Consider the following 14,473-nt stretch of genomic DNA (forward strand, 5'->3'; position numbering starts at 1 on the left):
CCATTATACATGCTAATATTTGACCCGCAAGCCATGTGAAATTTTTTTTTGTCTAATCCATGCTTAACATATCCAAGCCGCGTGGTAGTCTAATTAGTGGCTATGGCGTTGCGCTGCTAAACGCGAGTTCCCGAGTTCAAACCAGGTCACGAAATTCGATGGTGAGGGAATGGAGAAGCGCTCCTTTACTTCTGTTCAGGTGCACGTTAAAGAACACCAGGTCGGTGAGAACTGCAAAGAGTGCTTTATAATCATATCGTCAGACGTAAAATGCCAGAATTTGTTTAGTTAAAAAAACAATAAAAGAAAGACGGCAGCTGCGTCCTTCGGGTTTTTTTTTAGTAGTTTAACAGAAAGAAATTATTCTCGAGTCTGATTTCTGAGAAAAACATGTTACACTTATCTCATATTTCATACCTAAATATAATGCCGTTCCAATCTGTACGTCCGCTCAACTTAAGAACTGCGGCTATCAATCATCCGGTGCACCACCATAAGGACCGTAACAAAGCAATGGAATGAACGGCATGCCTCACATACACGTAAAGATATTTGTAGATGTGCTGTGCTCGTTAAAGAAGATAGGTTTGGTACCACATTGGGCTCCCAGTTTTAATGGGTTGCAGATATGGTGAGATTGTCAAAAAAATATTTTTCTTTTTGCCTGAATCAAGTTAGTAGATTCACAGGCTGCCCCACAACGGGGCGTTTATATGAAATGACAACTGAGAACTTGTTCAGCAGAATCAATTAACACACGTGCGTTAATTCTCTCAGGAACTGGTGCGCCTCTGCACAGCAACGACTCTCCAGCAGCACAATCATCCGAAACAAGAGTCCTCACTTGCACCAGCCCCTCACCTGCGAGACTTCATAAGTGATGTTATGCGTTACATTGGAACGGAAACGGCTATTCTATAATTTGGAATAGTAAATTGAGAAGTCAAATACGATATGAATAGCAAATACCATTCAAATTTACTATATGTTTCTACTTCATTTCACCTACTGGCACGTTGAAGGAGATCGCCAGACAAGCCACGGAGATTACATTAGTAAAGATTTGCCCGTCTCCCCGATTCAGTTTGAATTCATAAGCAATGTCTTTTTCCTAACCCTGTTGTTCATGTTAACGTTCACTAATTGCCTTCATTCCTTTTCTCGGAAAGTTCATTGGGTCACCTGGGGCTGGTGTATCTTTTAAAAGACACACGTTTATTCCGATCTGGAGCTTTCACTTCTGCAATCAGTGCATTTAGAATATTTGCTATTTTTTTCTCGTACATATACGTCGTGGCTATATATGTCTGTGTACCCTGAGATTTAGCTAGAAGTGCATTGGTCATTTGCATCTGTTCGCTCCACGCAGTAAGTAAACCTGGTTTATACCACTACAATAGTGTTATGTTTGATCATTGTCCCTGATCAATATTCTACCAACAAGATGTGTGCGTAAGATGGTACGATATCAATAAAATTTTCTTACATAGATTCATATTGCACATAGGTGGCTTCTGTGGCAAATATTACGTGTTATGTTTTAGGAAACCGGGTTAAAGACAACAGTTCGCGTGGCTAAAACTACAATTGGCACTGGCCGACCAGAATCGCGGGCGCACCAAAGCAACTAACACCCCAAAAAATTTTACTGCACAGACTTTTGGCGAGAAAAACTGGGCGTCCACAAGCGACCGCGCAACGAACGCGCGCTCGCTAGCAGACGGCACACTTGGCAACGACAGCGAAATCGAAGGCGTCATGTTGTATAACCCATGCCCATGTATATGTACACGTAGCAAAAAGGTATCGATATAAAGTTGCAGTTGAAAAAAGCGCCCTGATATGAACGAATGCGCGCAATCAGTTTCAGCGCCCGCAGCGCCATTACGTTGACTATGCCGCGAAGCCCGTGTCTCCGCCCCGATTCAGTTCGCTCGCAGCGGCCTCGCACCATTTTTCCACACGCGGCGGATGGATGGATGGATGGTTGTTATGAGCGCCTCGTTAGGAAAGGGGGGGGGGGGGGGGTTGCGCCACCAAGCTCTTGCTATTATACTGCTTAATGTCCTACCTAGGTCAAAAAAAAAACACTATCAATTCCCACAACCAAATTTTCTGACCTCCTGTTGCGAACTGTGCTTTTGTGCGTCTCCGTTTCTTGTCGTTTCCCTACTTTTCTTCCACCAATCCTGCAATCGCCTCTAACTAATCCCTATTGCGGACATGTTTACTGTTCCGCACCTCTCGCTGAACCCAAGGGCTCCAAGGAGGCCAGTGGTACCTATATCGACGGCTCGGTAGACGTGTTCACATTCTAATAAAACTTGCTCCATAGTTTCCCTAGCTTTACCGCAGCAAGCACTTTTTTCTTCTTCCTTTTTATATCTCGCTTTATAGGTGCGTGTTCTAAGGCATCCCGATCTCGCTTCGAAAAGTAATGAGCTTCCCTTTGAATTATCATAATTTTTTTTCTTTTCTGATTTCATTTCTTCCTCTGAAGTAAATATTCATGGCAGGTTTCTTCTCCATTGCCGCCACCCATGAGATTATTTGAGCCTATCTGACTTTCCGCTTGACGTTCTCTGTTGCTGTGTTGCCCACCCTACGTGCCGCATACTTGCTGGTAAGCTTCCTAGTTATTTTCCTCCACTGTAAATCAATGCTTTTCCTGTACAGATACCTCACCACTCTCCCAGCCCATTTACTTTCTTCCGGGCGCGCCTCAGCGGGGTGCGCGCCCTCTCCTGGGGCTGAGGCGTGGGAGGGGACGTTCTTCTCCGGCGGCCGCTGTTTACGGCGTGGCCGTGCAGGCGCCGTATAGTGAAAGCGACGTTGCCACAGCGCGCGCCCGTGCGGGCGTCGTCTTCAAAGCGATCTGCTATGTTTGCAGAGTGCGCGTAGTGCCGGTAGCTTCTTATGCGTCGTGCTTTAGACTCATCGTTCGCGTGGAAGCCAGAGATAAATGAAGGTCAATTCGAGCGCTCCTGCTGCCGCGACTCCTCGCTCCAACATTTTGACAGGGGATTTTCCGCAATCATCTAAAGAGATATGTTCATGTTTATCTGTGCGCGCGTGACATGGTGCTTGTTATTTTAGGTAAAACCCGTTGGCGGGCTAGTTGGTTTGAATCCATGATATAATGTGCAAGCGCGATTGAACGAGGACGTAGCAAGAAACAGACACAGAGGCGGCGTGTCTCTGTGCGCCTATTTCTTTCTACGTCCTCGTTCAGTCGCGCTTAGGCATTAACCGCCAATGAACCCCCATGTTTTGAACGTATGGGCTCGTATGGAAGCTTCGCTACCAGGTATATTTACCTTGATTATACTGTCACGCAGCAGCGACGGTGAACAATGCAGCGGTAAAACTGCGAATGACGAAACTAACTTTTTATTGGGCAAACTTCTGTCCACAAAAGCAAGTTACACTCAAACACAGCAATAGCGGCAAACACGGTCGACGATCGCCCAAAATCTGATGAGGGGGTCAGCCCCGTCAGCATTTAGCCATGAGGCATCGAAGGTTCCAGAGTAATCAATTGTGCCTGCGTGTACTCCAGAAAATTCTACGCAATTCACGTCACAATGCAGTCAAATCACTCAAGCTTCGGTAGAAAGCAGACAGCAGAAAGAACCATCGATAACATTCGAGAGACTTCCGATACATGCGCGCGCGTCTCGTGCTGAACGATAGCATTTGTTCGACGGTAAATGCGGTCACCCGAAAAAGATAAACAAGTACGCATTTGCATTATTAATTTAATTCGTAAGGGAATGCTTCCAGGTTTATACGGCTGATAAAACTACTATTCTTACTTCGTACAGCTATCTACTAATTTGATATCGCAATCGGTGCTTCGCGTTTTGGGCGAAACGGCACTTTTTTATAGCGTTTATATCAGCACAAAGACAAAGATGAAGCACTTTCTTGCATAATATAAATCTGTTTCACTCAGTGTTAAACGTGCAGAGCCGTAGCTGCGTAGCCAGGCGCGCCATCACGATGTAGCCCAAGCGCGCGATAACTGACAGGAGCTTTAACCAAGGTCGCACTGCGTTCTGACACGCAGGGGCAATGTCCGCGCATGCGTCCGCAAGCGTGTGTGTGGTCTGGGCTAAAAACGCAAGTCATTTCAAATGCTATGCTTTTTTTTTAAACTAAAGCGGCACTTTTTAGACCTAAGAACAAACCACTAGAACATTTGCCTGCACTAACGCTTGGTTCTCAAAGCATTGAAATAACGGAGTCAGTAGTCTAGGTGCCACACTGCAGGGAAATTTTTCATGGGACATACACATCGACAATCTGGTTAAAAATTTTGCAGAATGCACAGGCATGTTAGACAAAGTCCGCTCTTTACTACCTCTGAGTGTTAGACGTTTAGTTAATAATGCGCTATTTCTATCTAACCTTTCATATTGTCATCTGGTGGGGGGTACAACAACATGGTCAAATACATATAGGTTACAGAAAATACAGAAAAAGGTAATTCGTGTCATTGCGTATGCCCCGTTAACTGTTCACGCTGAACCTGATTTCGCGTCATTAAAAGTAATTCCAATTAATGACCTATATAATTTATTGCTAAGTAAACGATATGAAAGAAAACGGAAAAATTATGACGCATTCTTTGATGACACAGCTAACTTACGGCCGAAAGCCAATTACTATACCCAACACGTAACAACGACGTCTGGTGTGTGCCATCCTTTCGTACTAATTACGGTCGTCAAATGCTCCGACATATAACTCCAATAATTCCAACTCTTCATAATCGGCGCAATAACCCGCCGTGGTTGCTCAGTGGCTATGGTGTTAGGCTGCTGAGCGCAGGGTCGCGGGATCTAATCCCAGCCACGGCGGCCGCATTTGGATGGAGGCGAAAACGCCCGTGTACTTAGATTTTGGTGCACGTTAAGGAACCCCAGGTGGTCAAAATTTCCGGAGTCCTCCACTACGGCGTACCTCATAATCAGAGAGTGGTTTTGGCACATAAAACCCCAAATATTATTATTATTACTTCATGTTCTCTAATTTTTTATTGAATATGATGTTTACCTGTGCACTGTTGTCATTCTTTATTGTTCTGTCAATGTTCTGTTGCTGCCGAGTTTTATGTACGGGGGTGCGCCCCTCAGTCAAGCCAGTCATAGGCTTTTTGGGTGCACCTCTAACATCCCTGATGTTGAAGTAAAGGTATTTGTATTTGTATTTGTATTTGTGTTTTGTCATTCGCCAACCGCTATTGGACGAACTTATTTCAGCTTGTGCCCATTTCGTCTATCTTCCACGCGGCATCAGAAAGCCGCAAAAACGCTCGTCACGCCTAATTCACGTGCACTGAGTCAAGATGCATTATTAGGCCGAACAAAGGTGGTGATGTTCTTGGAACAGGCGTAGGATGTACCGTTTCTGAACAAACGGAAGACGGCAGCCCACCGGTCGCTCGGGCACAAGCTGCTCGGAGCTGCCGGCGAGATTGAATTTCTATGCGTAGAATAGAAATTCGGGGGTGAAAGTAAAGCGTTGTCGAGCATTTTCAGCGCATATATATCATGGCTCCGCAAACTTTCCTTCGCCGAAGATCTGTTCTATATATATATATATATATATATATATATATATATATATATATATATATATATATATATATATATACAGCACCTGTAGTACCACGACGCACGTGTCATCGTTCTCACCGGTGAGTAGCGGTAATATAGAGGCAACCCACGCGCGCGCGCCTTGGTCTCCTCGTCCGACCGTGTCATCACTGATGCGCTACTTCCGTCCAATAAATGAGGAACAAACGACGGCGGCTGCAGAGTTAGAGTGGCTAGCACAGGCATGCACAGGCCTAAACAAGTGCGCGGCCACAACTCATAAACATCCTGAGATCGAGAATAGCACAGCAGGAGTATTTTTAAGGTGTAGCACATTTGAGTAGCTTCTAACATTGGCAATCACGAAAACGCGTGTCTAAAACTACTACCTAATGCGCTTTGAATACCGGTTTATGCATATTGTAGGCATCGCTACCGAGGCTACACACTTCGACTCAGCGAAATAAGTTCGGCGGACACTGTCGCCGCCGAGTGCGTTGTACAGCGAATGTCACTAAGCGTTCACTTGTGGCAGCCTGCGAATCACACTAGCGGTGACGTGCACTCGCTCAAAATGACTCTAAATTTCTGACAAGGAACATTTCACCGGAACCATGTTCCTCTGCACAATCAAATTACTTCTGTGCGCCTCTTGCCTTGCGCAGTGCTGCAAATGTCTTGTTAGATTGAGAATACGCGTTATTTAACTTTGCCAGAATCACCCTTTCTATCGCGATAGTTTTTTGAGGTTGCCGTCCTGCTTGTCAACAGACGTGATAACCTGAGCAGCATTTCACGTTTACTTTTATGGGAGTAGGTGGGTTTGTTTCTGTTTATTGAAGTTCACGTAAGCGTTATTTTTCAGTGTAGTGGTCCTGTTATATTAATCTACGGTTCACGGTGTTTCTATTCAACGCGCTCGCAAACGCAATCTTACATTTGCTGACAACTGTACACAGACTTCAATAAGAAACGACACCGCGCATGTACCAACTGTTTATCGCTGCTTCTCGTGCCGTCGCGCGAATTGTTCACCCCGGCACAACTCGTTGCGCAAACTCCCTAAAGGCGCTGTCTCGACCTCGACCTGCCTCTGTCTGGAAACCCGAGTGCAGCTCACCCTTTAGCGCTCTCGCTCTCAGCAGTCGAGCACGCGCGCACACTTTCACAACCAGTCGCGGCAGTCTCATTAGAATTTCAGCCTCCTCCCTACACCTGAGCTCAGCACTTGTCTCTATATTGCCACTGTCAACAACAAAGTTTTTCGGATTTTGTTCCTTTTTATATATTTCTTTCGGTGATCCTTTCGCGCTCTCACAGTACACAATTCTGGCGTGAAACTCTCGCTCAGTATATATCTGAGATGGCTTAGGGGTTAGCGAGCAATTCGGGCACTCAGTTACACTTCGTGATCCGCAGCGTTGGTACCATTACGACTGCCGTCGGTAAGCAATGTTGTCTATTCGGCCCATTTTTTTTTTTAGCTGAGTAAATCCACCTGCGAATAGAGCATAGATGCTATAAGAAAAAAATGCATATATAATATAAAATAGTAACAAATACAAATATAACTACAATGTTCTATTTTTCTTTGTTCGAATTTATCCGTGAAATACATTGAAAACATATAGAGCACACAGTACTTAGCCCAGTTTAGTTGACCAAGAAAATTACGCGTATATCTGCTTATCAAATATTACTCTTCGTCAAAAGATAAGTAGCATGCTTGAGGGCTATAAGGATTTTCATATATATTGGCGTAGAACAGAGAATAAATTCTATTGCTACGCAACTGTTCAGCTCAAATTAGCAGTGTCTTATTGGGCGCGAGTACTTAGGGAGTCGCCATCTGTCGGAAGCGCCTCGCTTGCGTAGTCTGAGGGATAACGTGGCGCGTTCCTCATAGGTTTAGCTATCGGCGCTAAATAAAACCGGCGGGGGCCTTCCTGGACCTTCCAGTAACTACTCTCGAAACGAAGGAGGTTTTTTATTCTCGAATTATTAATATTGGGCAAACAGAAAGCCCAGAACGGTTACCGAATATGTACAGTGTACGGCCCACTGCACGCGGTCGGTGCGATGAGTTCCCCAATCCGGCTTCTTGCGTGAAAGGTAAGCAGTCGCGGAGAGCGAACTATGTGAAATATGTTTTTATAGTGGGCTGCCTCTGTAACCGAATGAAGCATAACAGAATGAAGTCTCAATGCAGTGATCACGTGGGTTCACAGCGACCGAGTTTGCATGTGCGCCCACGCACAATGTTTCCCTTTCGCAGCGAGCGCGTTTTAGCACCGTGCCGTGCGTTTGGAACGCAGCTAGAGCATGTGACAGAGCTGTTCAGAAATAATTCATTTATTACTAGGGACTTCGACGCATAGGACGACAGCTTGTGATGTCCCGTCGCGATGATTTGGTCGTTTTAGAGCAAAGATGCATATAGCTGATCTCCGATGGTGGTCGATGTCCCTCCGTCTACGCGTCACGTCGACACAAAAAAAATTTCGTCCCCAGTTTCTCGCGAATGCTCTGTAGCTCTCAATCTAATGTAGGCATCTTGGAAGAAATTAACCACTAAGAAATTGGCCGTTAAGACGACTCTGTCATCATGCCGAGTTTCATTTACTTGTGATAATTAGGTCCTTCACAGTGAAGTTGTAAACGTTACCGAATTCCCGTCTGCTGTCAATACATGGCCGTCTAAGGATGCAGTGTGATTGCAGAAAACGGCTGTAACTCTTGTTCCATCAAAACTATCCCGAAAGAAATTATATCACACTTAGCCGTTAAGAAGAGTAACGTTACGCCGAGTTTCATCGTGTTTTCATAATTGAGTAGTTCACAGTGAAGTTGTAAATATTGTGAGATTCTCATGGTGCCATGCGGCGGTACTTGCACAGGACATTACTTCATAAAAGAATCAGAATAAGTCACTCCACGGTCAAAAATGTATTCGCAGTCTGTGTCCACATGTAATAACAACAACAACAACAACAACAACAACAACAACAACAACAACAATAATAATAATAATAATAATAATAATAATAATAATAATAATAATAATAATAATAATAATAATAATAATAATAAATATAATATGCATTTTTTGCATCGGGAGGATCCAAGATTGTTTAGAATGAGGTCATGTGAGACATTGTCGAAGGCCCATTAGAGGTGCAATGCCAGAACCACTCTTGTTTGAGCTTCACTAGCATCATCCACAACATCCTCCTTAAGTTGTAGAAGTATGTCCTGCGCAAACATACGTGGTCAATAGCCGAATAAGGTATTGGGCAAGATTTGTCGAGCTTCGAGGTGAGGCTGGAGGCGAATTAGAACTACATGCTGGAAGAGTTTGCCGAATCATGAAGTCAGGGAAACGGGTCTGAGATTTTGGAGGGACCATGGTTTCCAGGTTCTCGGAATTAAGAACACACCGATGCGTCGCCGTTCCTGTGGAGGCGTTCCGCTTTTCCAATTGTCGTTGTACAATTCAGTGGGTTGCGGTATGACCTGATCGTTAAGGTTGCGTAGTTGCGCATAGTAAATGCCGTCTGCTCCAGGCGTCGTCTTACATCTTATGCCGTGCAGGGCTGCCCTCCCTTCTGTCTCTGGTATATCGCCGTCCAATTCGGTTTCTTCCTCGTGTGCATAGTCATTGTACTCCGGTCGGTGACTTGTAGCAATGCATCTCTGTTGCAGTGTTTGGAGCAGACCATCATCATCCATTTGTTCTTTGTGGATGATAGAGCGGATGGTGTTGGTTGTGCGCGTTTTTGTGCGCGTTGGTTTGAGCAGTCCTCTGAGGAGGAACCACGCCTTTAAAGTACTTAATGTGCCATTAAGGCGGTCACAAAGATTGTGCCAATTGTTATTGGTGAGGCTGGTGGCGTATTTTTCCGCTTCTGTTGTGATTCGGGCGATCCTTTGTTTCAGTCTGTGGTTGTGCCGCTGCCTCTTCCATCATTTGGCCAGACCTCTCCGAGCATCCTAGAGACGGAGTAGATATCTGTCCACATCCGGCATCTCCGTTGTTGCAGTAAGTTGCTTAGTGGCAGCTTCAATATGTACTTGTAGCTGTTTTGTCCAATCGTGTAAAGATGGCGCGTAGTGTTGGTGAGACTCGGTTCGGCTCGGTTGCGCCGGAAAGCATCCCAGTTCGTTATTTTAGTTGCACTTGGTAGGGTGGGTATGACAACCAGTTGGACTTCTGCGGATTGAATGCTGTGGTCACTGCCCATATTCTCCATTAGATTGTTCCAGGAGCATTGAGTCCACCCATTGACCATCGTTAGGTCAGTGCAAGTATCCCTACTTACGCTGTTACCCCATTCTGGATGGTATGTCAGGTTCTGTCGGCAGAGTGAATCGATGAAGGCTAATGGCGGGGAGCTAGACGGCGGCCTTTTGGAGTTTCTGTTTGGTACCCCAAAGCTGGGTGGGACGCATTGAAATCTTCTAGAATAATGCGCTTATTGGCTTGTTTGTTGGCAATCGAAAAAGGTTGTCTGAAGTCGTCTCGTCACGATTTAGGTGCGCTGTAGGCATTAAGCAAAAACAAGCTGGCTTGATATCGATTCCTGGGTACGATTTCTAAGAGCACATGCGGAATATGGGAGCTGTCGAGTGTGTGCTCGTACACTGTGATTTGTTTGGACACAAGGGTGACAGCTAGTGGTAATTTAGTGGTGCCATGCTTGTCAGTGTATGCATTGTATCCAGTTAGTGTGGGAATGCAAAGTACTTCTTGAAGTGCTATAAGGTTTGATGGGTGAGGTTGTGTGGCTAGAAATTGTGTAATGGAGCCCGTCTTCCTTCGGTACCCTCAACAATTCCATTGCCAAACATGGAAGGGGGTGGTAGTGCGTCTCTCAGGTATGGCAGCCATGATTAGTTGATACCGCCTCGCTGGTTAGGGCAGGTGTTGTTGTACGAGCCGGACCGTTATAAGGGCGTGACCTTTGTGGGTCTCGAGTGGCGTTAGTTTCATGTGGCAGGGAGTCGTTTTGATGGTTGAAAGTTGCGCTGAAAGTTGCGCTGATGAATTGTTTCATGTCAGTCATGGCTTGTTGTAGGACCTGTTGTAGCATGTGCTTGACATCTGCCATAATGTCTTCCTTCATTTTTTGCATCTCCGTTCTCAAAACAGTCGCCATTTCCTCTATAATTTCGCACGCGTTTTGTTTGGTGCAGGAATTGTGAGGGAGTTTCTCAGGTGCGAGTGTGGGTGCCTGGGTGAGTGAAATCGTCTGTGCGGGAGATTGTTTTGTTTGTTTGTTTGCACTGCGGATGGAGGTGAAGGAAGGGAGAAGAAGAGAGGGGGAAACTGCGCTGACCAACTCACCATTGTCGCCTTCCTGGCGTGACGGTAGGTCATTTTCGTTCATGCGGCCTGAGGTTTTTTCGGTAGCTCTTTCTGCTGCGTCTGGCTGCGCCTTCCAGATCGGCTTCAACCTAGTGGTTGCTTCTGGTCCTTGGACGGCCTGCGGGCCCTGGACCTACTGTGACCTAGGGACTGGCTGTGTCCCCGGGACCGGTTGCGGGGACGACTACGTGTTGCATAAGTAGCCGTAGGTGCCGCAACGTTGAGTCTCGTTACCTTGCTGGACTTCGTATTCTACTGGAGTTGTTGCTCCGCGATTTGCTGCTTCTCTCGGAACACGTGGCTCTTCTTAAAGGGTTTTAGTTGCCTTACTTGACATAGGAAGTCAGTGGCGGGGTGCTCTCCTCCACAATGGAAACATTTCAGCATGAAGTAATGTCCTTTGGAGGGATTGGAAGTTGCCCATGCAATACACCGGGGTTTATCCGGCGTTGGGCATACATCCGCTCGATGACCCGTGGCGAGGCAAACGCAGCACAGCTGCTGTCAGGTTTTATGAATGCAGCACCGGCATTCTGCTCCGTAATAGTATATGTACCGGGAAAACCGAATGCCAGAGAACGTGATGATGGCCGTGGCGGAATTTCGCTTCATTCTTGCATGAAGGACATGAACCTTCAGGGATCCAATGGTCGTCATGAGCGTTTTCGCCAAGGTGTTCTTTTCTATGCCGGAGACGATTCCTTTTGCAGGAGGCATCCGGAGCAGCCACATAGGCCTTAACCTCGTACTCCTTGTTTTCCAGGCATATAGACTAAATCAGCTGCAGTCTTTCCACTAGTTCTTCATCCGGTGCGCTGGACACTGCGACATTCTGCTCTCGGTGTATTCGAATGGTTAGCTGGCGGAGTGTGTTCGCGTTTGATGGAGCCGCGATGCCTATGGCTCTTGCTATTAAATGCTGCGGCCACTCACCGAGGTTTAGTCCTTCTCTCGGTCGGAATACTGCGTTCAAGTTGTCGATCGCAAGCGGGGGCATCTGCGAGCCCTTATTGATCAATGTCAGATGTAGGTGGCCTTGCTGTATAGGTTCAGTGTTGGGTGGCAAGCTCGAAGTAACTTGAACTTGTTTCTTGCACTTTCGGCCCACGAGAAACCAACTCCCGTCTTCGTCGTCTTGACTCGGTTATTGATCGATAGCGGCGGCTGGTGTAGTTTCGTCCAATATTCTGCGGCAGTTAGGGGGTCCCGGGCAGCCGTCTTCACGGTACCATGGCAGTGCAGTGAGCATGAGCGGCAGGCGGTTCCGTCAGGCCGTAATTGTAGCGCCTAGGTTACGCCTTGCGCTGCGGCCTGCTCGCCTCCAAATGTCCAAGGGACGAGGTCTCACCGTATCTGGGAGATCTTGGTCTCGAACGATTCCACCCATTAAGAACCGTCGATCGGTGGGGGTAAGCACGTTGTAGAAACAGAGACCAGTTGTGAGGTGTTCCAAGAGTCGGAGCGCATTCGGAGTGCGTCCTTCACGCGAGGTCTTCTTCTTCCTTCCTGTGTAATCTTACATTATTAAGCATAACTGAAGTTACGCAGAGCAAGCATAGTGGTATAAGAGTGGACCCATAGTGAATTAACCACACATCGAAGCGGAACAGTAAATATATTTACATCGTAACAGCAGCTTCGTCGATGGATAGCAACTGCCACTGTTGTACAGCGGTAAAAATAACCGTAAAATTAATTTATTTTGCAGCGAAACATTGGCGAGGTGGTTAATCTCAAGGCATAACCACAGCGAGTGCCCAACTTTACAGGTAACTTCTTTCGCCCATTGACGTAGACGTCACATGTGTCTAAAGCAAGCATTTCTTTATTGCGGGTGGTCTACACATAAGTGTTCCGTTGTTCATAACAATGGTACACCGGCATCTCTCTTTGTAGGGTCGCACGGTTTCCTTACTGCACGCCACCTCATTTTAGCACGTGACCATGCCACGCTTTATTGTTAGACAGGTGTCTCATAGGAACAACACTGCTCCTGTGTTTTCCCTCGCAACAGGGAGTATTAATCTGTTCTAAATTTTTATCTGTGGTTAGTTTGGAAGCTATGAACGGCTTTTAAGCTGTTTCGTTTTTAGCAGTAGCATTTAGCATGATTATCTGTATTCGTACTCAAAAACTTAGCAAGGTGCTCATAGACGAACTTTTCTTATACGCAATTTAGTGCAATGAATCAAGCCAACTGCTGTTCATAATCAGGACGCACTGGCCATTTTTCATATTCTGAAAAAAAAAAAGCACTTCCACAGAGAAAGTAGTCGTTTTTTAGGTCCTGGCTCGTATGCGCATTCCACTAAATTGTCGCTAGCACGATCACAAATATACATGTGTAAAACAATGCACAATTTGTCCTATTTATTGTTTTTATTTTGAGCATGCTCCTATAGCCGGTTACTCAAACAGCGCTCAGTCTGGCCTAGGCAAAAATTCCCGCATTATGATGGGATCGACTACCTGACGCCCATCGATCGAAAATCTTAGAAAGGCACTGTCATGTGTCTATTGGAACATGTGCCTTCTGACGGTGCGAAGACTATTACAGAAACAGTAAACTCGTTGAGCTCAGATATGCTTGCATCGCGCGAAGTATCCTTCTTGGGGTACGTAAAAAACAAAACAAAAATCTCTGGAAATGTTTAAGCGCACGTTATCCTTAGTTCGACCCGTACAAATCCGTACAAATTAGTATAGATGCACTTCGCAGCAGTGTCTAAACTACATGTACACGTCTGCAATTGTACTTCAAACTAAGTAACGTTGAATTTGAAATGAAACTGATAATTTGTAAATCAGCTGTTATTCATGCCCATTTCAAACGAAGTCGGAAGTCGAAATTGAATCAAAATGTAGGTTAGCGCTGTATAGGGTGTATATTTTATTGCTTGCAGGATTTTTAGAAGTTCACGCGGCCAATTGCAAAACTTTACTTCTTGAGCATGACTTCTTTTAGAAGCGGCAGTATTCACACACAAAAAAACAATTAACTAAATCAAGTAGTTAAAAATATTCGCTATTTACTTTCTAAACAAATGTTGTGTAACACATTCTGATTTACGAATGGTCGCTAGTGACTTCGCAAGGCGCATCCACTTGAAAGAAACTTTCAACGTGCTACCAGTCTCGAGATACGCGTTCACGAAGTTTGCCACGAAATGGATCGGTGTTCCCGACTTTTCACACTTCCATTCATGCAAACTCATGTTATTAAAGGATAAGTGGAAGAACGATGCCATTTTGCCGCAAGCTTGACAGTGCTTAACGCAAAAGTAGCGCCACGTTTGATTTTTTTTCTAAGTGGATGCGCGTACCAATATCAATAGCATCAAGTAGTACATTGGAATGTCGGTTCTTGAGAAATTTGTTAAAATTTGAGTAGTAAGAAAAGCTGTAGTGGTTAGTTGTATTTTGATGTTAGTGAAAGTAATGAACGGATATTCGAGCTACTCAGCTCAGTGAGGAGATGTCTGCTGTATGTTAGCAGAGATTTTAAAAA

The 14,473-nt window shown here is 45.5% G+C and overlaps 1 protein-coding gene across 4 annotated transcripts in view; it reads left to right on the forward strand.

Annotated features, from left to right (window-relative positions):
• LOC135913826 (thiol S-methyltransferase TMT1B-like) overlaps window positions 1–14,473 on the forward strand; it is a 52,806-nt gene that overhangs the window by 18,237 nt on the left and 20,096 nt on the right. The window contains exons 1-2 of one of the 4 annotated variants that reach the window (XM_065446518.1): window positions 6,995–7,045; window positions 12,674–12,734. The exons of 1 other annotated variant lie outside the window; for it this stretch is intronic. The gene's annotated coding sequence lies outside the window, so the exon portion shown is untranslated. Of the gene's footprint in view, window positions 1–6,976; window positions 7,046–10,792; window positions 10,836–12,673; window positions 12,735–14,473 lie in introns of those variants that run through there. 2 more of the 4 variants (XM_065446516.1, XM_070539535.1) reach the window with 2 other exon arrangements.

This window comes from Dermacentor albipictus, chromosome 5, assembly GCF_038994185.2.
Source record: "Dermacentor albipictus isolate Rhodes 1998 colony chromosome 5, USDA_Dalb.pri_finalv2, whole genome shotgun sequence".
Lineage (NCBI taxonomy): Eukaryota > Metazoa > Arthropoda > Arachnida > Ixodida > Ixodidae > Dermacentor > Dermacentor albipictus.